We start from the raw sequence: 24,889 nt of genomic DNA, 5'->3' as shown, positions 1-24,889 counted from the left end.
TTTCTGGACATGGACAGTATACCGTACATAGAGTTTCAATGGAGGGTCGGAAAGCTCTCGGACTAAATCTAAAACATCTTAAACTGTGTTCCAAAGATTAAGGACTAGGCCTTAGATTAATTATGAAATATGTCTTAACAAACATGCCTTACTAAAAACATTACATGTGTCCATTTTCCGGCAAAACAAAGAGCACTGATGTATTTTAACTCTTTCGCCGCCAGCATTTTTCATGATTTTCACAAAAGTTTAATGCCTTCCAGAAAATGCTCCTTTTTAAATATATAAACATACAATATATGAAATAAAAGAACAGACCCTCTGCTTTCAAACAAAAAATCAGTTTCATCCTATCGTCATGTGTTCTGTTTTTATCATCTCTCAAATATGTGTAGGTTTCATCAAAAACACAAAATTTTGAGCAAAAAGCTGAGATAATTCCATTATTGTGAAGGACTTTTGATAGAGATCAGATGCAGAGCGATCTTTAAAACATACACGGACATACAGCTGTTTACCCTAGGGCAAGATAACTCGTCAATGGCGGGGAAAGAGTTAAGATATGTCCGTGCAAGTTGTTTTCAGTTTGGAAACCTTTTGCATTTATTTAAGTCTAGGACAAGACTAAAACCTGTCCAGTCTGGGATTAGATTTAAGACATGTCCGGGAAACCCCGCCCATACTGTTTCTAAATAATATCATCCTACATAATGTGAATAACATTCTGTTCACCTTGATAGCTTTAATATTGACTAAGTAAGGTCATGTCAAAGATTAAAATCAATGACTGAAATCAAACTTTGATGCCTCTGATCTCCTCAATAGATTATAAAACTTGAGCCTTGAAACTTGACTTTACAGACAGGGTCACATATGGTTATGTATGATCTTTTGAATGACACTTTTGGCTTAATATCATTCTATCTTAACTGAAATAAACATTTTATTATTTTTCTTATCAACAATGCAATGACAAGGTCATACGCATCCAAGAATGTTGTTTCAAGATAAAAACATCTGCACCATAGCCTCCAGGTTATACATATGACTGCTTGGCAAAATATTGGTGTCTATCCAGCATTCTGCGCTAGAATATTCATGACTGCCACCGGCATCTGTAGGCAGGGTATTTCTTTCTGCTTAACGGCTAAGTCACCATCATGTCCGAATATTAAGTCAGTAACTCTTTTTTGAACGTTTTAAACTCTCATATATCACCAAACTGTCACACTTTTCGGGGCCAGATAGTATTTACATGTGTAAAACCAATATAGAGGTCAGCATCGTGGCCGTTCCCATTGAACAGCTTCTCTCTAAGGCTTATCAACACTCTATTCAGAGTCGGGGAAATGATCGATTCTCCTCGCAGCTTCCTCACAACTGTGACCCGATTTCCTTGCAAAGCGAGTGGAGAGGAGCAGGTCTCCTCTGTTGCACGGCTTTCCCCTTATCTCAAGCCGTGTATGGGGAGCTTCTGTACAGAGCGCTATTGATCAGAATGCTAACTGTATTAGATTGGCTCTTCAGAGAATGGCGGTGTAGATCGTTGGCGGCGGGTTAAAAGACAGACGATTATTAAGTGTGATGAAGTATAGTCAACAGTAGCAAAGGTGTAGATTCAATGCAGACATGGAGTCTAAGCATCTACAAGTGCTTAAACTAGGTAAAATTTTTATGTATAAGACAGTCAAAAAATTCAGGAAGTGGATGCATCAGAACCCACGCATGGGTTTCCAAATCAGAGATGTAAAGGGGATCACGTGCACTACCCAGAGTTCCCATCTCTGATGCAACGCTCATTCTAAAGTAAACCAATATTATCCCACACCTTTTCTTTTTTTAAACCAACGCTCTGTTTGTTTTCCAACCAGTCCCTATAAATTTCCATGACGGAGTTCGATTTTGCCTCAACAAGCGTGAATTCACCTGCATGGTGTTCATTCCTGTGCGTTGGCCGTAATTGAGAGGTTCGGGTCGGCCTGTTGCTTGGTGACAGATCTGAGATACACGGGGAACATTTCATGCCTTAAGCAACGTTCTCATGTCTTCAATAACGCCAATATTGTCAATAAACTGCTGTAGGTGCAGTCAGAAAGCTATGGTGTATGCATTATGAATAACCAAGTTATTAAAACTAGGAATATTTATTCACGTGTTTCCTATTTCTTTGAAGGTTTTCATAAACCCAAAAAGTTTATTACAATATTCATTATGCACCCAGGCATTTACATGACCACAGCTCACTTACGGTACTGTAGAAAACTTCGAAGCCCACCTTTAAGATCGGACGGCTTCTCCTAAATATGGACGCTGCGGTCAGATTCATTTATATGGTAATGCAGTATTGCATAGATATAAATACAGCGGTGTTGGAGGCCCTTTGAAATGGAAATGGTGGGGTGTGAAAAGGTCACATTTGCTTCCATCATAGACGGTGGAAATTTTGAAAGGAATTATTCGTAATGTAGGCCAAATGGGCTGATGTGTGTGTATTTTTTGTTAAACCCTTTGTATGTTTTGAAGTATGCGTTCCTGCAAACACAGTGAAAACTAGTTTATAAAAATCAGACAGGAGTATTCATTCACTTTTTATTATTATAATCCATTTTAAAATGGTTTTATACAGGTAACAATGTAATCTGATGATAAAAATTTATTGCATTTGTAACTGTCTGACAGTATTTTTCTCAGTAAATATATTTCCAATGGCACCATTGACATTAAATTTTCACCAGATGTTGGTAACAACCCAAGTAATCCATACATACAAAGAAACCAAAACAAATAAGTTCAGAATTTAAGTTTTGTGTAATAATGTGAAATGACACAGGGAAAAGTATTGAACACATGAAGGAGGTGCAAAAAGGCATGGAAAGCCAAGACAACAGCTGAAAACTATCAGTAATTAAAAAGCAATTTCATGTCAATAGCAATTTGGAAATACACTCCCAAAAGAATTATTAGGAACACCTGTTCAATTTCTCATTAATGCAATTATCTAATCAACCAATCACATGGCAGTTGCTTCAATGCATTTAGGGGTGTGGTCCTGGTCAAGACAATCTCCTGAACTCCAAACTGAATGTCAGAATGGGAAAGAAAGGTGATTTAAGCAATTTTGAGGGTGTCACAATCTGCTCAGTTACTGGGATTTTCACGCACAACCATTTCTAGGGTTTACGAAGAATGGTGTGAAAAAGGGAAAAACATCCAGTATGCGGCAGTAATGCCTTGTTGATGCTAGAGGTCAGAGGAGAATGGGCCGACTGATTCAAGCTGATAGAAGAGCAACTTTGACTGAAATAACCATTTGTTACAATCGAGGTATGCAGCAAAGCATTTGTGAAGCCACAACACGCACAACCTTGAGGCGGATGGGCTACAACAGCAGAAGACCTCACCGGGTACCACTCATCTCCACTACAAATAGGCAAAAGAGGCTACAATTTGCACAAGCTCACCAAAATTGGACAGTTGAAGACTGGAAAAATGTTGCCTGGTCTGACGAGTCTCGATTTCTGTTGAGACATTCAGATGGTAGAGTCAGAATTTGGCGTAAACAGAATACGAACATGGATCCATCATGCCTTGTTACCAGGCTGGTGGTGTAATGGTGTGGGGGATGTTTTCTCGGGAAAAACTTTATGCCCATTAGTGCTTATTGGACATCATTTAAATGCCACAGCCTACCTGAGCATTGTTTCTGACCATGTCCATCCCTTTATGACCACCATGTACCCAATGCTTATTTCACCCGCTGTATATGATATGATATCTGACATACAACAATACAAGTTGTGACCCAGTCAGTAAAAACTCTGGGAACGTTTTCTACTTTAAATCATCCTACAAAATAAAAGACCCTTTTGTGAAAACGTATTAAAACTTTATTGCTCCTAATCTCAAAATTAGATTGTGAGACTTTACCCAACTTGGCAACGCTTTGAGACCAGCCAGCCACCTTAGGCTGTTTAAAATGGTTTTAAAGCAGGGGAAAATGCACTGTATAGCTATTTTTTAATTTTTTGTACCTTTTGTTATCTATCAAACACCATGTGAAAATACATAAACATCCTCTTTTCTAGTTGGTTGGTGATAAAACTGAGTGAATTTTGGCTCGCTAGGTGCTGTTTATGTAGCATGTAGCGTTAGCTCGTGGAGAGATCTCGGTGGCGATTGTTCCTTCTGTTGAAAATTGGAAAAAGACAATCCATTCTGCATTTGGTCCACAATAGGGATTTATAAAGAGACGTGACAGCGGTTCTGCATTTGCTGTTATCTCACAGAGCGAGAGAGCGACACGTAGGAAGTGTGATTACATACTCTGTTTTGTGCGTCGGCATAGCTTGGGACAAACAAGTGATGTTGTGAACAGACTCATGAGGTTTCGAGGTTATATTTGACATACGGGATTGACATTGCGGCCTCCCGTATGGATCGCATGTCAGCTTTGGGTAAACCATAGCGATGTATCCCAGTGCTCCCTATCAGCCCTGCTGTCTGTACTTGCAGTGAACTTGAGAGGATGGTAGATGTTCCTGTGGCTCAATTGCTAGAGCAAAATCTAAAACCGGAAATGGAATTGGAGTGCATTGATTACATCCATGGCAGTTGTGGAGCTAGGAGATAACAGGAGGTCTATTGATTTTAATTGGAAACAACCGATTATTTAGCATTCACAACAGAGGACACCTGTATCCGATTCACTGATTACTGGACATATTTGATAACTATTCCACATCTTTCCTCAAGCCAAGCGATTTTTAGCCATTTAGGGTGAATCGCATGAATCATCGGGCCGGAGGCTGGCACAGACCAGGCTGAGCTCATCACAGTCGAGCGGGCATATGCCAACGTACAGTCTGTGACCAATCGGCAAATGAAGTCTCTCATAAGAAGCCAGCGTTTGTGTGGGCTAACATCCCAGCTACTGTGTGGAGTTGGATACAAACATAAGCGGCCTATTTGCTTGGCAAAATGAACCCATAAACAAACAGTAAATCGTTCTTTGTTAGTTCTCATGCAAGATGCCAACCAAAGATGGTGTTTAATCGTGTCTGAAATTGAATTAGCTTTTGTTTGACCGCTGTGACTGGTAGAGAACTTGAAGTGTGTGATGTCTAATTTTGATGCAGAAGCCGGTGGAACTTTAAAGCTGATTTTATTGGCGTGTTAGATCACAGAATGGGTGAAGTGAGGATAATAATCACATCTGTTTGCTTATGGCTAATGCCAGTAATACGGTACTGTAGTGACCTATTGTTTTTTCAAAGACATTAGATGGACAAATGTTGCAAGAAGAATTATATGTGGTGGATAAACTGTTATCCGGCATAAAATTAACCTACCGCGAAATGCATATAGTTTGAAAATGTAATGTAATGTAATATAATTATATTACATTATTGTTGTACAAAGCTATTATAATGATTAATATTTATAAATAAAATGTTTTTTTTATAACTTTTTAAGACATCTGATAATAAAATATACAGTTTTACTAAGAATTACAAATTTATGGATTTTGGAATTCGTTTATGCAGTGGTGATGGCACAGTGGATAAGACACTCGCCTTTGGTGTGGGACACCCGGGTTCGTATCCACTGTGATGCACCATTGTGTCCCTGAGCAAGACACTTAACTCCTAGTTGCTCCAGAGGAGTGCGACCTCTGACATATATAGCAAATGTAAGTCGCTTTGGATAAAAGCATCAGCTAAATGAATAAATGTAAATGTATTATTTGATTAATTTATATTTTATTCTGTTATGCGTGTGGTGTGTTTAGCCAAACGTTTCCTTTAAAAGATAACATGACTACCCTGCAGTATTTTTTTAGAAAGGGACTTTGGTGGGTAAGTTGTGGCGATTTCGTTCATTCGTCTCCTTGTTGTTGTGTAATTGCTGGATCATGATTGGTCAATCTGACACCTGTAGCTGCAGTCATTCAAAATGTCCTGATTTGTATATTTTAACCATTTGAGACAGATAAGTCATAATAAAAAATCTTTAATTTTTTTACTTTGCTTTACTTGAATGACAGTTTAAAATGAGAAAACGTTCCCAATGTTATTTTTCTTTAAATGTAGGATGGTGTGTCAGTGCGAACCGCGTTAAAATAAAAAATCTGAGATATTGATAATTATTCTAAAATTACAAAAAAACATGCATAAAATTGTATGAATTTAAGAAATTTTTTCGAAATGCAAATTGTCTTATTTCTTATGAGATGAAAGTTTAAATGCCTTTATTTTTCTTAAAATATTCTCAAAATATTATGTCAGTGCGAACTGCACAGAAATAAAAAAAATCTGTTATATTGAGAATTATTCTAAAATAAAATAAAAATGCAGACAATTTTAAGAATTTAAGAAAATTTTAAGAAATGCAGATTGCCGTTTGAGATTAAAGTTTAAATGCCTTATTTTTTCTCAAAATATTCTCAAATTATTATGTCAGTGCAAACTGCACTGAAATAAGAAAAATAAGAATTTAAGAAAATTTTAAGAAATGCAAATTGGCTGTTGAGATTAAAGTTTAAATGCCTTAATTTTTCTCAAAATATTCTCAAAATATTATGTCAGTGCGAACTGCGCTGAAATAAGAAAAATCTCAGTTATTGAAAATTATTCAAAAATGTAAAAAAAATGCATACAATTTTAAGAATTTAAGAACATTTTAAGAAATGCAAATTGTCTTTTGAGATTAAAGTTTAAATGCCTTAATGTTTCTCAAAATATTATGTCAGTGCGAACTGCGCTGAAATAAGAAAAATCTCAGTTATTGAAAATTATTCAAAAATGTAAAAAAAAAATGCATAAAATTTTAAGAATTTAAGAAAATTTTAAGAAATGCAAATTGTCTTTTGATATTAAAGTTTAAATGCCTTAATGTTTCTCAAAATATTATGTCAGTGCGAACTGCACTGAAATAAAAAAATCTGAGATTTTGAGAATTATTCTAAAATTACAAAAAAATGTATAAAATTTTAAGAATTTAAAAAAAAATTAAGCAATGCAAATTGTCTAATGTCTTTTAAGATTAAAGTTTAAATGCCTTAATTTTCCCAAAATATTCTTAAAATATTATATCAGTACGAACCGTGCTGAAATTAGAAAAATCTGAGATATTGAGAAAATTCTAAAATTACCAAAAAATTATTAAATTTTAAGAATTGTAAGAATTTAAAGAACATTTTAATGAATGGAAATTGTCTTATGAGATTAAAGTTTACATGCCTTTATTTTTCTAAAAACATTCTCAAAATTGTACTACATTTAGAGAAAAATAACCTTGGGAATGTTTTCTCATTTTAAACTGACATTTAAGTAAAGTAAAGCTGAAAAATGATAGATTTTTGTTATGACTTATCCGTCTCAAATGATGAAAATATAAAAGTACAAATCATGACAAATTTATGACTGCAAGTACAGGGGTCAGATTGACCAATAATGATCCAGCATTTACACAACAACAATGCAGGGTAGTCATGTTATCTTTTAAAGGAAACTTTTGGCTAAACACACCACACACAGATATACATTCATCAAATAATAAATTAACTCCATCAATTTGTTATTTTTAAGAATATTTTTAGAGAAATAAAGGCATTTAAACTTTAATCTCTTTAATTTGCATTTCTTAAACATTTCTTAAATTTTAAAAATTGTATGAATGTTTTGTAATTTTAAAATAATTCTTAATATCTCTGATTTCTTTTTATTTCAGCACTGTGTGCACTGACACACCATCCTACATTAAGAAAAATTACTTTGGGAACATTTACTCATTTTAACCTGATTTAAAGTAAAGCTGGCTATGTCGTTTTGTTTCTGTAAACCCTTTAGTATATCAGAATTCACAGAAAAATTGGCCTTGACATTTCTAGCTATAACAAGCTTACGCAACCACCTAAAACATAATTTTCCATTCAGTTTTTTAGTAGAATGACATTTTATTTTATGTGCGCACCCGAATGTACTTGGTGACCATGACGAGTCAAGTCAACGTTTCACATGTGCCCAGCAGCACTCCGAACGCTAATTCACTTTTGCAACTTTTCGCCTGTTGCTGACACTTCTGAACTCTGTCGTGACAGCTTTCAGGTAATGAAATAACCCAGCTGGGATATACTTTACCCCTGTCAGGGGGATGGAGTACAATACTGTCACATCAATGGACATGTTTCAGCTTTGCAAAGTGATAGAGGCACTGAAATAGTTGGCCCCAGTGAGGTGCGGTTTCTCTGACTGTTCTTGGGGCGTAAGGTACCCTTGCCCTCCTCAGATAGGAAATTTGAGACAGCCTGACCCTGTTCATTTGCTGACGCAGGTTCAAGCTTTATTCTCAAGGTACTGGCTGCCTGGCTCGCATTTTTTTAAAAACGGCACCTGCCGAGGAAGGTAAAGTGGGATGTATTGTTCTGCTCTTTTCACTTTTAAAGGGAATGACCTTGCATTTGATCTTGATTGTGATTTATGTGTTAGTTCCTTATGTATAAAAGATTATAGATGTATTGATTATATAACATAAAAATCATCTCTCATCAAACAATCATTCTTTTTTTTCTCCTGTTGTCCCTCTTGAAGCAGTTTTTGTTTAAACAGTCACTGTTAACTCAAACGTGGCTTGTTTTCGCCTGCACCCATTTGTTTGTCTTATTTGCTTTATCTTTTCATTTGTCTCTCCGTTCCCCCAGACATGTTGAAAACCATTAAAAGTGTCAAAATCATCCTTTCTGTCCTCAATCCCTGAGACAGCTTGCATTACGTTCGTTCCTAGCGGGAATGCGACAGTCATTCAATACACCATACCTCACAAAACCAAACCTAAGAACAGATTGATTCAGACCTCATCATTCATTGGAGTGAACGCGGATGCGGGCGGCTTCCTGTCCGTGATCTGAACCCTGCAGATGGGAGGAAGCGGGTTGAGCTGTATTAAAATGTTTTGATGCATGGGGGCGGTCCAACTGGCGACAATGACTTATTGAGGAGACCCACGTGTGCTGGAGGCAGACAGGTAGAAGACAAATGGGTATTGGTGTGTGTTGTTCATCATTCCAGTGGGCTAACTGTGACCACAGCCAGCTTACCTCAGCCAAAACCCCACCATCTTCACCTCCTCCTCACAGCTCTCTCTCTCTCTCTCTCTCTCTCTCTCTCTCTCTCTCTCTCTCTCTCTCTCTCTGAGGCCATGTGCATTGGCACAGATGATGACCACCTTTTCAGTTTATGCCCCTGACTGCAGGTTTGTCTTGTGGTTGCAGATCTGTGTTGTTAAAGTCCCCCTGTGGTGAAAATTAATTTTTTTAAATGCTTTAAGACAAACGGTGCACATTCATGAATCAACACCTTTGCAGAGTATTGTCTCTTAAAACTGCAGTTGACGGAATCGATAGTCAGAGGTCGCACGCCTCTGGAGCAACTAGGGGTTAAGTGTCTTGCTCAGGGACACAAGGGTGTGTCACAGTGTATTCGAACCCGGGTGTGTCACACCAAAGGCGTGTGTCTTATCCACTGTGCCATCACCACCCCTGATCGGACCGGATAGCTATCTGATTTGTTAAAACTGTTCCATTTACATTTGGCCTCATAAATGCGTCTTGGCAAAACGGATATGAATCCGATCTTCAACTCCCGTGCAAAATGCAAGTACACTTTTGATTACTCCGCCTTAAAAAACTTAAAGACGACATTTATGCAACAAAAAGCAGCACTTACTGTATGTTTTACTGTCTCCTTGCTCGGTATGAGCTGGAACGAGCAGTTCAGAGCAGCAGGAGAGTGACGCCGCTGTGATTTAACATACAGGTCCATGACGGGGAGAAGCGTTCACAAAACTCTCTTTGTCAAAGTTTTATTTCTTTATTTAATATTATTTGAGTTTGTCATTGGACTCTTTTATTGGTTCTAGGAAGCTTTTTACCCTCTGTCATCGCTCCATAAAGCAACGAGAGTGTCGTTTTTGTTTGTTTTACTATTTGCCGGCTAAATTCCGGGTGACGTGTTTGCATTTAGGAGGAGTTATGCGCTGACATGTGTGGTTTTATCAACCAGATGTATTTACACTTGAAGAATTTGGTTCCAAAATGTAATAAACACCATTTTTAAAAAAAATTTGTTGAGTTACTGCCAAAATCAGTATTATATCAGGTCAGTATTTAAAAATAAATTGTTAATTTTACGCAAAATCCAATATCCGCCGTGTAATTCTGTCATCTTTTCTCAATTTTTTTCAAAACGTAATAAACGCCACTCCTCCTTTTCTACAGAATGCAATAAATCCGCTCCACAAATTACAGCGCACCATTCCACGCAATGTAAACAAACAATGGCGGCGCGTTGAGTACACAGAGTCCTAGTTTTCCTCATCTACTTTGTACTTCGTGATCAACAAACAAACAAAAACGAAATAATACTTTAATAGCATTGATAAACCTGCGGTTTTCTGTGACAGGAAAGAAACGTAAGCCATCAACATCTTATAATTTACGCAAGAGGCACTCGGGAGACGATCGCTTGTTCTCCCGACAGCATCAAGCTTCTCTCGTGCTAACACATTGACCCCAGGAGATCTTATGAAAAACTTTCCATAATTTAACTCAAAGTCAACGAGAATTACAGCTGATCGCTGTGAAAAATGTTAAGCGACGACGTCAAGTATAACAGTGCAGCAATGACAGTGTTCCTAATGTGACATTTTTGACTAATGACATTAATGTTTGTTTTTTACATCATTGTGTACAACTGTTTAACTAAACGAATATAAAATGGCAAAAATGAATGCACATTTATACATTGATTGAATAGATTTATAGAATTTTGGAAAAAAAATTGTCATGGATTTATTGCATTTTATGCAAAATTATTTGTTTTTATAATAAATCTTTGAGAATTAAGTTATGGATTTGAATTTTGTATGTTTTTATAACTTAAAGATGCTATGTGAAAGTTTGAAACAGAAAATCACTTTCTTGGTATAGAAAACACGTTTTTACCGAAATTTGTCAAAATGGATTTATTACGTTTTGGAACCAAACTCTTCACTTGTCCAGTTTCGTCTGAAATGCGTCCCAGACCACCTCCTGAAGTGGTCAGAGCGATCAGATTTAAATCCGTGTCGAAAACGTTACGGAGGGCATTTACACCTGGGGCCTCATGTATAAAACTTTGCGTAGATTCCATCCTTAAAGTGTGCGTACGCACATAAGGCAGAATTTGCGTACGCACAAAAGTTTTCAGATTTATAAAACCATGCGTACTCCAGAAACTGCGCAAAATTCCATTCATAAATCCCAGTGAGCGGAAGATTGTGCGTACGCTCGTCCCGCCCCCATCTCCTCCCCGAAACAACCATATATGGAGCTTACAACCCTTAGTTTTAATGGGCATAATGTAGTCTGCATATTATTTTAATATGGATTAACGTTACAAAACGCAAGGAAAATATCGTAAAAATTCTTTTCAATACTTTTCATCTGTTAAATATTTGCTACTTATAGGCAGGTGGCACTCCTAGATGCAATTTGAGTGCTGATCTTCATGAATGAAACAGGTATATTTAAACTAAATGTGTATAAAAACAAGAACAGAGTTTGTGTTCTTTCACACCGCTCAAAAAGAGTGCGTACGCACAGTGGATAGCAATGATATTACACAGTGCCCGAAAATAGTCCCCTTGGTTACTTTCTATAGTTAACTTATGACAATCATGCGATTAATTTTTTTAATTGACAGCCCTAATTTTTATGCATAAAGAAATTATTTTCACAGATAAAAAATGTAAATGTGTCATTATTTTCATATCATACAGATTTAGGATTTTTTGAGTGAACTATCCCTTTAAGGCCTCACATTATCGACCTGGAGGGATTTAAAACGTCCCTTACATTTGTCTGTTTATGCGCTCAGTCAGACGACTGCATCTTAATCGTCGTTTCTTAGAAATGTATTGCCTGTAAAGCTGCGTTTTGTATCTTATTGCGTTTCAGCTCACATTGCGTTTTTTTATAAGAGGCTAAGAAGCCATTATGTGAGGCAACAATCGATGGCGTTTTGATATTGACCGTTGTGATATGTGACCGGCCGCTCATCAGACAGACCCACAGGCCTGCCGAATGAAAGCATTTTTCACCGGCGGAGGGCTCATTGCATGGTAATCTCTCAAAGTGAGCTCTCATGTTCTCATAAGCTCCTGGATGTCACCCTTAAAGAGAAACACACGATGAGAGGCTTTTTAATGGAAGGGGGCGGTGGGGTAAGTTACACCGAATAACCTAGTGGAGCTTCCAGATCTAAAATAAATCGTGGCTCAGGGACATTCATCTCAGCGCTTTTCTACAGAGCTGTAGTCGCCGGTGGTTGAAACCATGTGCGGGAAAATGATTCAGTGGTCAGCTTCGGATAAAAGCGCGCAAGCAGTGACATCGGCTGATTGATTCCGACAAAGGTGCCACTATCTATACTGCGCAAAGAAAATTAAACATAACCAACACCTTGAAGTGCGATTTCTCTGGGGACCAATGCTTGATCTATATTGAGCGTCTGACCTTCTGGTTTATAATCTATCCATTTGTGTTCTGCAGGTCACGCTCGTGTTTGAAAGCAACCGACCCTTATTATCAGCGTGGTGATGTATGTTGATTATTTTTTTAAGGGACTATAAATTCTGAGTATTGATTATCTATGCAACAGAAGACGCGTCGATTGGAATCTAATGGCTACTATGGATCAGCTGTGTTAGTTATTGATGCAGATAGCTAGGTTAAACATGTCAGTTAATCGCACCAGGCGTTCGAATCCGCCACCTTGTCGTCCAATCGCCTTGTCGCAATTACATCCAAGCAGACAACCTACCAAATTAAAGCCGGTTGGTTTATTGTAAACAGAATTTAATCATGTTGCACAAGATGCACATGAAGGTTGAAACCGTCAGGCCCTGTGGTAAGCAAACCAAGTTACACAATCAAGGACATGCATTTGTTTCCCAAAAGATTGGAAGTGTTGTTGAGTACACGAGCCAGAGATGTTTGTGCACTTTTATGTAAAGGGTACGAAGTTTTACACTTGGAATCGCTCGAAGACAGAATTCTCAACGCATGCAGTGAGGCATCCAGCAAATCAAAGCTGTCAGAAAGAGATGGTTGGAGAATACTATTCTGAGCTTATCTTTTTGAGAGAGCACAGCATGGTCCATTTATCACCAGAAGGAGAAAAAAAGATGATGAAATTGACCGAAGATACGGACCAGCTCGTAACTTTTTGCTCTCGTGGATGTCCTTCGTGATTGGGTGGAATGCAACATACCTACGTTTTTTGGTTAGGGTTATTTTCACCCACCGCTAGGAGAAATGGCGCCTGATTTCTATGTGGGGTTACTAACTAGCTGTTGGATCAAAGATTAGGATTGGGCTGGCAGGTCCATCCATTTCATTTACACTGAAGTGAAAACAAACACATGGGAACAAGAAACAGGGTCTAATCACAAACCCTTTGTCACCAAGCCTTTTGCCTAATTTCTCATCAGTAATTGTTCAAGCATGCCTTTCATTTCATCTCCGAAGGATTTCGCTTATCATTCATAAGATGACTCGTGACACAAGGGGTCAAGGAACTTTCATTCTTCATATGTAGAGACAATTTTGCAGGTCAGTGAATCTGCCAGAGGTGGAACGGCGTTGAGGTTTCGTGTCAAAAATTTTTCATACTATTCGTCTTCGACCCAGCTCCACACTGTCATTGAGACTAACCCTACGTCCAAAAACGTAGGTATTGAAATAGATGAAGATACTACATCCGCCATGTTGCTAAAGCACGTGACATACATCATCAATAACAACAAGTTAGTAAAAATGCTCAAACTGCGTAAAAATGTTTCCAATTGCAGCCGCATTCAGGAGCCCAATGATGACAGAAGTAAACCGAAAGATCTGTTCATGAGGTCGGCAAATTCAGCAGGTAGAGGAGAACCGGGGCACAATTAACGCAGGACGAAAGTAAACAAAGCGATTTTCTCTGAGCCCTGATAACATTTTCATCCCAAACTAAGACATCATCTTAGGCACACAATGCCACCTGACAAATTTTGCATTATTTACTAACCGCTTTCTGTGTGTAGATCCAGAAAGGTGTTTTCAACCATGATAAATAAATTCCTCAAGCGGTCATTTTTTTCTTATGCGTTGTTTCTGGTTTCATCTGTTAAAATACTGATCAATCTACAGGTTATTTAGTGCTCTAACACATCCTGAAGTTTGACCTCTGTGAGTTTTTAAAATAAAAGTAAATCGTGTATAAATGTGAGGAGATCCTGATGGGTGAAAAGTAAGACTTGTTATTTTTGTCCCGCTGCTAATACTGTTGTATATGTTGAAAATCGATATTATTCTAATTTGATTTAATTTATTTTAATAGTGTTCAAATTGTTGAAATTTTTTTTATTCTCAACAATTTAATTTTGTACTGTTAGTTGCTTTTGAAACATTTGATACAACTGAAATGTAAAATTAAAATGTTATTTCAAGATAAATTACAAAATTTGTTTGCAGTTACATATTAACGAGGTCACAGTCATGTATATTTAATAAAAACAAGTGTAAAACAAAAAAATCTATCTTGTTTTGTTGTGTTACTTTCGTCCCTGCAGGTGGGGTCAAAAGTAACAATTCACTTCTTATGTTTAACTCTTTCGCCGCCATTGACGAGATATCTTGTCAATCAAGAGAAAACGCTTCCCTGCCAATGACGAGATTTTCCGTCTTTCCGCAATACCTCTATTATCCGCATATTATTTCTGCAAATTTTTAAACCCGGAAGTATTGCCCTATTGCAAGTGGCTGCATGTCCGTGTCTGTTTTAAAGATCACTCTGAATGGGATCTCTATGAAAAGTCCGTCACAAAAATGGAATTATCTCTGCTTTTTGTTTAAAATGTGGTGTTTTTGCAGAAACCTACCCATATTCAAAAGCTGATTACAAAAGAACCACTGAAGGTAGGATGAAACGGGGTTTTTTTTGTTTGAAAGCAGAGGGTCTGTTCTTTCATTTGGTATATTGTATGTTTATATATTTAAAGAAGAACATTTTCTGGAAGGCATTAAACTTTGGTGAAAATCATGAAAAACGCTGGAGCTGGCTGGCAACTTTTAAAAAAAAAATGCTGGCGGTGAAAGAGTTAAAGTGAAATTATACAGAAGTCGTTTAACATTTTTTATAAAATTCCACATGGTATTGATAGACCACACTTGTGAGTTATTGACCACAGCAAAAATATATCCCTGTCTAAAACATTATCTTTTAAAATTAAGTTTTTCTGAAAATGTTTTCTTTCGCCCCCGCTCTTCCCTACACTGTTAGATGTCGCTGTAGATTTAGCAGTACTTTACTGTAAAAATCCACAGTACTATACTGTATGTGTACATTACAGTACAGTACTGCAGTTCATAATGCATTCTGGGTAAATTTCTTTGAGCGGGAAAATTTTACAGTATATTTTGGTCTTGATGTAACCTTGCTGTAGCCATTGCTGTAATGTGCCAGGTGTACTTGCAATAATCAGTGAAAGTGCGCCAACGTCAAATCACACAGACAGAGGGAGAGAGAGCACAACTCCTGGCTGCAGCTGAAGGAGGACGATTGATTTCTGTCAGTTCGGTAAGTTTGAAATATTTCTGTTTCATGAAAACTTAATTTTTAGTTTAAGAATGTTGTCAATAGTTTGTCACAATATTGTTTTAAACGTGCAATGAGAGAGAAAAACGGTCGCCAACAAAATTTCAATCTCCCCCAGAAAGTAAGCTTACACACAGATGTCTACCGCTGCTTTTACTCGCTTTACACCTTTATTAATGAATATATGGTTGTTTTAACTAAATTATGAGGGTTTTGGTGAGTTTATATTGTGTTGAAAGTGAGGTGACAATGAAACTATTTTTAACGAAATGGACAAAGACAACCCGCCAGCGCGGTCTTGCGGTCCCAGCATAACGGTCGTTTATCTCGGCGTTTCATCCGTTCAGTTAGCGTCAGAGAAAAGTATTAAGTTCGACTGTTTGGCAAGGCTGACTCGTGGTTGTAAACAGACAGGACTTGACACGCCGTACACATCATACTGTAGTACCGCAGTCCTCCTCCACAGAAGTCAAAACAAGAAACCTCATATTTAACTGGATACATGCATCGATTTCATCGCAGCTTTAACTTCGACCAAATATCATTCAGACCTGGGCTCATCTTAATATCAGATGAACGAAAGGGATTGCCGCGCTTATTGTTGTTGTTATTATATTACGGTATATCAGCAAAAGCAGAGAATATCTTCTCTTAAGCGTTTTACACTCCCAGTAAGTTGTCCAATACATTTTTATGGCATATTGTTTCCACCACTTCAGATGCATTACACGCAGTATATATAAGTTTCCAAAACACATCAAATCAATGCACGAAAAGAGAATGGGCTCCGCATTTACGTACCTTTGTCTTCTCGTCTCTGTCATCTGATCCTTCATCTCTGGATGTAAAATAGTCCATAATAACATCGTGTAGGAAACTGGCATCACCAGGATTGCTCAGATTTAGGCGATCATGTTTATCTTTAAAGTGAGCAGCTAGCTACTAACGTTAACTTGTTAAAAAACTTTGCGTGAAATAGTGTTACACCGCAGCCGGTCCGGGTTAAACATTAAAGGGACAGTCTTTTTACCTTGTCACTATAAATCGCTATTTTCTGCACTAAACGAGACATTTTCAGAGATTTTCTGTAGACAAGATGTTATAATTAAAAAAAGACTTATTTAGATATTTATATATAATATATCAACTAATATATATATATATATATATTTGTTTTACAACTGACTTAACACTTACAGTAATGTTTTATTTGTTAGCATAGCATGATATTAGATTTAAACACTTAATACATTTTTAAATCAATCACTTTGTCTCTGTTTACATTAGTTAATGCACAATGAACATTATCAAATATTATTAATGTTGTAAAATATATTGTTCATTGTTAGTTCATATTAGCTAAGGCATTACCAAATGTTAAGGAATAAACTCTTATAGTAAAGTGTTACTAAATTTTCTTTTACCATTTCCTTCACAATGTCTACTTATTTCTATGGCTAACAGATTTTGTAACATTTGTCTTTTTTACAGTCTTACCATTGCTTGTAAGCTGGATTGGGTAAGATGGATCATCTTTAAAGGCACCAGGCAAGTACATGATGTACAGTTACAAGTCATGTATTTTTTCGACTGCAATATTAAATGCTTTCACGTCACATGCAAAATTACACGGGAATGTGGCTGACTTTTTATTTGTAGTTTACATGAGTGTCCTTGCACTTTTCAGGAGTTAAGGCAGATGTGGAGGCACAACGGGTGACACCAGACACACACCAAGCACATTATGTTCGGTAAGTTTGCACTTTACCACTACAGCTTCTTTAAATACCCATGTATACACTCATTCACAATTCCCACACACAACACTGTAACACGACCATACACAACATGTACAGAATTGTCTTAGTTTGCCATGTAGAAATATACAAACAGAAATATTCAGACTTTGGTTATAAGAAATTTAATTTAATAATTGTATTTATTTAGCAGAGGTGTCCCTGGACTTTGACAAAATATTTTGTTTTCAGAATAAAAAGTTTTGTCCAAATCAGTAACAATTGTACTTTCTGTTCAGGACATTCAATCATGACATGATCCATGTGGATGCTGTCCATTGAGAAAAGAGTTTGTTCAGCGGTAAGTGAATCTTCTGTATTTTAATGTAATTAGGTGTGGAAAAGTAGAATAAGAGTAAAAGGTTTCAGAATAGGAGTAAATTCAAGGCTGAGTTTAATTTTTAATCTTATATTTGTTGACTTAATGTTTATGATATTTCTAACAGGTTTCTGGATAGAATTAATTCCAAAGATTGGAAAAAGTGCACATCCAGACAAGGAGCAAGCAAAAAGACAAGGAACTTGGTGCAGAGAAAAGCTGTGGCCATTAACCCCCATGTGAACAGCTTCATGCAGTCCCTGATTGAGTTTGAATGGACGACTTCAAAGTAAAGGCCACTGTGGTCTGTCTGCCACAGTTTAATGCATTTATTTTTAGTGTTAAATGAAATTCAAGTAGAATATTTAAAACTATGGGCCAGTGTTGTTTTTACCACAGTGAAATGTTACCTTTTAGTCGATGATGGACTTTAAACTGAAAACTTCAAACTATGGACCAGTGTTCTATTTGCCAGAGTTAAATGTGTTACAGCAGGGGTCTCCAAACTTGTTTATACTTGTTGATTTTATTTTATGTTACTTGATTATATGTTTATTATTGTTTAAAATCTTGTTTTAAATATGTTTGTTTCAATTAAATGTTTTTTTAAATAAAATTTTGATACAAACATTGCTTGGATTGCCTTTTAATTCATTATGTTTTAATTTAGCATTTTTACCATATTAATAACTATAGATTTAAACCTAAATCTCTAGCTATTTTATATAATATTATTGTATTAACTGTAATAAGTAATAAATAGTATTTATGGGTCAATATAGACATTACAGTAAATTACTGTAAAAATAGACTACTGTAATAAAATATTGTAAAATTACAGTACAGTACTGCTTTGTAACTATACAGTACTAGTTTGTGTACTGTAAATGGTATTACAGTACAGTACTGTAAAACCAAAATACAGTAACTTACTGGCAACCGTGCTGCCAGTACCGTACTGTAAAAATACAGGGAAATCATTAACAGTGTACCGATCGAGTCATTTAATGCGATGATCGACCAATACCGATTTGCGGCTGATCAAGCGTAGCATCCCTAGCTTCCACCCACCGCAAAATGAGAAATGGTGCCGGATTTCTGTGTGGGGTTACTAACTAGCACAATTTAACCAAAAGGGACAGCTGTTTAATATATGAAGAGTTTGGTTCCAAAATGGAATGAATCCATTTTGACTAATTTCGGTAAAAACGTGTTTTCTATTCCAAGAAAGTGACCAAGAAAGATGAAAACCACTATTTTCTGTTACAAACTTTCATATAGCATCTTTAGGTTATAATAACATAAAAAATTCAAATCCATAATTAAAAGATTTATTATAAAAACTGATTATTTTTTCCACAAAATGCAATAGTTTTTTTCCAAAATGCTATAAATCTATTGATTTTTTTGACAGCGATCAGCTTTAAAATGTTTTGGTCCTGCTCGTTTTCGTTGACTACAAGTAAAATAATGTAAAGTTTTTCATAAAATCCACTGGGGTCAATGTGTTAGCATGACAGAACCTTGATGCTGTTGTGTAAGAACAAGCAACAGCCGGCATTTTTCCATCGCCCGAGTGGCTTACGTTTTTTTCCCAGCCACAGAAAGCCGCCACAGGTTTATCAATGCCATCAAAAGTATTATTTTGTGTTTGTTTGTTTGTTGATCACGAAGTACAAAGTAGACGAAAACTAGGTTTCTGTGTATTCAACGTGCTGCCATTGTTGTTTACAATGCATGGAATGATGCGCTGTGATTTGTTGAGCGGATTTATTGCATTCTGCAAAGAAGGAGGACTGGCGATTTTCGTGTTTTGGGAAAAAGGGAGAAAAGATGACAAAATAACACAGCGGATATTGGATTTTACGTAAAATTAAGAATTTACTTTTTAATTCTGACCTGATACAATACTGATTTTGGCGGTAACTTTATTTTAAAATTTTGTTTCGTATGTTTGGAGCGTTTTCTACTTCGTTGGGTATTCCCTCTCCCAGGGGCTCACGGGATAGTAAAGTGTCCATTGAATGAACACTTCAGCATCTTTCTGGAAGTAGTAGGTCATCATGGTACTTTTCGCCTGCAGTTTTTCGATAAAAAAAACTCTTCGGATCTACTCGATTCACATAAATGACATATTTTGATTCAAAAAGTGACTAGTTTGAAGGTATAAATACTATGAATTCATACACACTACCCGCCTCTCCTACTATATAGTAAGGAAGTAGGCGGTTTCAGACGCAACGTAAGAGTAAGCCGCAAGTCGGTTGGGGGTTGGGTAAAAATCATCGCCTTTAAGGCGTACAAACTATACTTGTGATAAGCTTCACATGAAATTGCTGGCTTTAGTCGCAATACAGATTTAACAACTGGAAGAATTTATTCATAAGCAGCTGACCTTGTTGACTATTTGTTGATGAAGCTTCCCCTCACATCTTTGTCGGGATGAAACTACTTGAAAAAGTGTCGAAACAGATGGAAAACACAGTCGGGTTGCGACAACCTGGATTAAAAAAGACTCTAGCGGCTCAATTCAAATTAATCACGTAGCATCTGGTCTCCGTCTGGACTGTGGTCGCTGTGCCGACGTACAGAAAGCAAACGTGATATCTCAGTACAGATAATACTAAATAAGTCGATTTAATCCTGTAAATGCAATGCTGCATACTTTGTGTATTCAGTCTGTAAATAATGATTCTTGAATGTTTCAGCCTTTCTGCTGCTGGGATTTAAAGGTATAGATCACCCCAAGATATCATTTACTTATGAAAATCTATTATAAATTCAGTACAGTTGGGGTATTGCGCACTTTAAAGAGCACCTATTTCATTGCTAAAAAACAATGTTATTTTGTGTATTTGGTATGATACAATGTGGTTTATTGTAAAAAACACATTATTTCCCACATACCGTACATTTTTGTAGCTCCAGAAAAACCGCTTTGCTCAAACGCTCTGATTTTGTACAAAGCTCATCGATTTGAAAAGCGCTGTGCCTCCTGATTGGCCAGCTAATCTGTACATTGTGATTGGCCTGAATACCTCTGACGTCAGCAGGAAATGTGACGCTTCTTACCATGTTTGAAAGATTCGGTCACAATGCAATGCTTACAGGAGCTAACTTCAGGCTGTGAGTTCGAAGCGGGAGGAATTATGATAATGTCGGTCTTGTCTACATCATCAACCCCAGGAAGTTAACTGTTGCCTACAATCTGTGTGTTTTTTGTAGTCCAAGAAAAGAGATTTATTTGAAATATGACTCGCGTCAACTTTTACTTTGGGGTTTTGCATATCGTTAACATGTACTAATACTATGGAAGGTATTTTTGGCCTTTTTTTAAATTAATTAATTAAATGATAAAATAAATAAAAAATCGCTAAATATGTCCCAAATTTGAAAATTAAATGCTAAAATAAAAATATAAACATTTAATAAATGAAATTATTTCATTTTCAATGTGATAAAGCATAATTCCTGCAAAATTGAAAAATAAAATGCATTAATAAATGCCTTTTTAAAATGTATGTTTTTTCACGTTTGCCTTAAATTTTTAATATTGGTAGTCTTACCTCGAGATTGTATTGAAAATGAAATGTCAAATCATCAATTGCATTTTATTTTTCAATTTGGCAGGAATGATGCTTCATCACATTGAAAATGAAATAATTTAAATTATTAAATGTTTAAATTTTTATTTTAGCATTTAATTCTCAAATTTGGGACATATTAAGCGATTTTATTTTTATTTTATCATTTAATTAATTAATTAATTTTTCTTCTTCTTCCTTTATTTTCTTAACGCCATTCCAGCATCTATGGCTATATTCATAGCGAGAACCACACTCTAAAAAAACAAACGGTGATATATAGCACCAAAACTGTTGCTTTGGATCGTAACCATAGAAGAACCATTTTTAGTACCATATAGCACCGGCGAAGCACCGGTGTAGCACCTGTGTAGAACCATATAGGGGCCATATAGCACCACTGTAGCACCACATATGGTTCTACATAGCACTATTTGGTTCTACACAGGTGCTTCACTGGTGCTTCACCGGTGCTATATGGCACTAAAAACGGTTCTTCTATGATTACGAGCAAAGAACCACTTTTGGTGCTATATAGCACCGTTTGTTTTTAGAGTGCAGGTAATCCATACACAAGTTTATTCAGACAAGTTGATTTATACACAAGTTGGGGGAGGGACAATTTGGTATCTCCAATTTGCCTAACTTGCATGTTTTTCGCCTGTTGGAGGAAACCGGAGTACCCCTTGTAAACCCACGCTGACACAGGGAGAACATGCAGAAACTCCACACAGAAAGGCCACCTGCCCTAGCCGGGGCTCGAACCGGGAACCTTCTTGCTGTGAGGCAACAGTGCTACCAATTAATTAATTTAAAAAAGGCCAAAAATACCTTCCATACTAATACACACTTATAAAGGAAATGTAAAATCGTGAATCGGACCTTAGTTGCTCTTTAATGTATGCAGGGCCGGCGTCAGGGGGGGGGCATTCGCGGGCCATGCCCCCCAAACAGGTTTTGTGCCCCCCCTACAAAGTTTTTTATTAATTTAATATATATCAAGAATATATATATATATATATATATATATATATATATATATATATATATATATATATATATATATATATATATATATATATATATATATATTAGTGATGCAACAATACACTTAGTTCACGGTTCAATACATATTTCGGTTCTTGTTCACGGTTTACGGTTCGGTCTCGGTTCTGATGCCTTGGCCTATTAAAGTGTTTTAATTATTCTATGCTTAGGTAACAGGAACATTGAGATGTTAAGAAGAAAAAATACTGGTTTTAATTGCAGTTCTCTTTATTTTATGTAAATGCAAAAATCATCTTACATATTTCTAGTGTACTGATACAATAATATAAGATATATTTAAATAAAGACATATAAAAATAATATCCTATTCAAACTGGGGAACATGTGAATTCATTACATTACATAAATTGGCCATTTTATATACCTGTACTTAGTAAATTAAACTTTACATTGTAAATGAAGGCTATACCTTACTGCACTACTGTTAAATCCAACATCATGCTGTCTGTGTAGAAACCAAAAATGCGTTCCTCAATCAACATTACTGGTGGGATTTATTTTAGCATCAGGCGCATTCTCTTCTTCAGTTAAACTTTTTCAACTTGCGCAGAAGACGTGTTTGAGGCAAATAACGCGCGTTTGCATCAATAACAAGCCCAATTTGCGTCATTCGCATTGCCCGACGCGAATTTGCATCTTTTCATTGATGTTGTATGTAATCTACACGCGCAAATAATTAATCCACACCTCAGATTTAAAAGACAGTCGTGCTGCTTCTTTTTGTTGTTGTACTTCTGTTGGGTGTGTGTGCACGCGAATGAAATCCGACACCAGCATTGCAAGCAGAGTTTAACGCAGCTAGCGCACAGTGACTGGATATCAACTCGCTGTGGCGTTTATAAGCGTGCAGATCACGAGCATGTGCACATTAACAAAAGTGCAGGGAATATAAAACTGACAGATTTGGATGGATAAACCGAAAAACCGCAATTCACCTGCGCGTATTGGACCGTGGGGGTCGAACCGAACGGTTCAATAATGTATTGAGAATTGTGGCATCCCTAATATATATATATATATATATATATATATATATATATATATATATATATATATATATATATATATATATATATATATATATTATATATATATATATATATATATATATATATATATCCCAATCGAAGATCGATTAATTGTTAACATCCCTAGTACAGACGCACTTTTGGCAACACAAGGTCGAGGTCCTTTGCCTATCTCTTACACCTTTCTGAACCTTGTACTTTCCTGTCATCTCCTTAAAATACTGTCTGTGAAATAAATGCAAAAATGGCCTAAAAAGAACTAAAAAAGAACACAGACTGAGTAAATGACTTTTTATTTGCTGTAAGCTGTTCTTTTAACCAGAAGCAGATACAAACTTTCCCTAATAGGCATTTTCTGTTTTGAGAAGATCTTGACATTTTGCTCAATTACGCAATTACTGATGCATGCTGTGCTTTTTCTCAGGACTAAATTTGAAAGCTCATTTGAAAAGGTCTTGTTACTTTACCCACAAAACATGTCAATCGCACCACAAAGGTCATAGATAGGTCCAGATTCCAAAACCTAAATGGCAGTGTGAATATATTCCCATCTCTTATTATGTCAGACCAAATGAATGTTGGAAATGCAATGCTTACTAGGACCTGGCAGAGAAAACGTCTCGATTGTGTTTTCCATGTGGCAGACTACCATTTTTGAATGACTCAAACACAATATAATTAAGTGTACAATGCAATAACTAACTGTAAATGAGTAAATAGTGACAATTTTCTCTCGTAAAGCCATCTGGACATTAAGTTAATACGTGTTGGTTGAGAAGCTTGTTAAATTCTGAGTGAGTGGACGTAATTGAGAATAATGGAGTAAACTAAACCTGTAATTTGGTAGCCTATTGTTTTAGAAATGAGATCATCAGTGCAAAAGAAGTAGTGTGCTACAGATTTAAATTTTTATTTCAAGTTTTACCTCGAATAACAGGTCAGATTGCTGCCCTGTCTCTCTTTTTCAAGTCCAGCCCATTTCCTGCTGTCAGGAATAAGCTGTGTTCTCTTGCCAACTCCAGCCTGCGGACAAATTAATATATATGTGAATAAAACTGCTGTCGTCATCCTAAAATACTCGTCTGGCAAAAGTACCTGAACCGTACAATAGCATTGTCACATATGTTTTAGATTTTTATACGGCTAGACATAAGCCAGTATTACTGTGGGCTGTCCAGGCAAGATAACGCTGACTGCAATGAGTAAGCAAGACTGTTGTGTTGCTCGCAACTCTTCCGGAAGTTTTCGGGAATAAACTCCGATCCAGTGATTTGGCACAAGCTGCGAGTGGGAGTGCGGATGCGAGATAAAACTGTAATTTTGCTAAATGATAGATGTGGCTTAGGTTGTATTTCATTTTTGAGTAAAAAATATATATCTTAATCCCTTGTGTTGTGCTGGAGTGTCGTGCTAGCTGTTCAGA

General features: G+C 36.5%; 1 protein-coding gene and 1 long non-coding RNA gene across 5 annotated transcripts in view; both read left to right on the top strand.

Moving 5' to 3' along the window:
- The window catches only part of agbl1 (AGBL carboxypeptidase 1), a 286,400-nt gene that overhangs the window by 168,587 nt on the left and 92,924 nt on the right, over nucleotides 1-24,889 (top strand). The window lies entirely within an intron of this gene.
- Nucleotides 15,481-18,277, top strand: LOC135781787 (uncharacterized). The gene is made up of 5 exons (XR_010545255.2): nucleotides 15,481-15,653; nucleotides 17,163-17,219; nucleotides 17,359-17,422; nucleotides 17,707-17,768; nucleotides 17,914-18,277. It is a non-coding gene; the product is annotated as an uncharacterized lncRNA (long non-coding RNA).

Source organism: Paramisgurnus dabryanus, chromosome 23 (assembly GCF_030506205.2).
Source record: "Paramisgurnus dabryanus chromosome 23, PD_genome_1.1, whole genome shotgun sequence".
Lineage (NCBI taxonomy): Eukaryota > Metazoa > Chordata > Actinopteri > Cypriniformes > Cobitidae > Paramisgurnus > Paramisgurnus dabryanus.
This window is presented reverse-complemented; position numbering and strand designations above follow the sequence as displayed.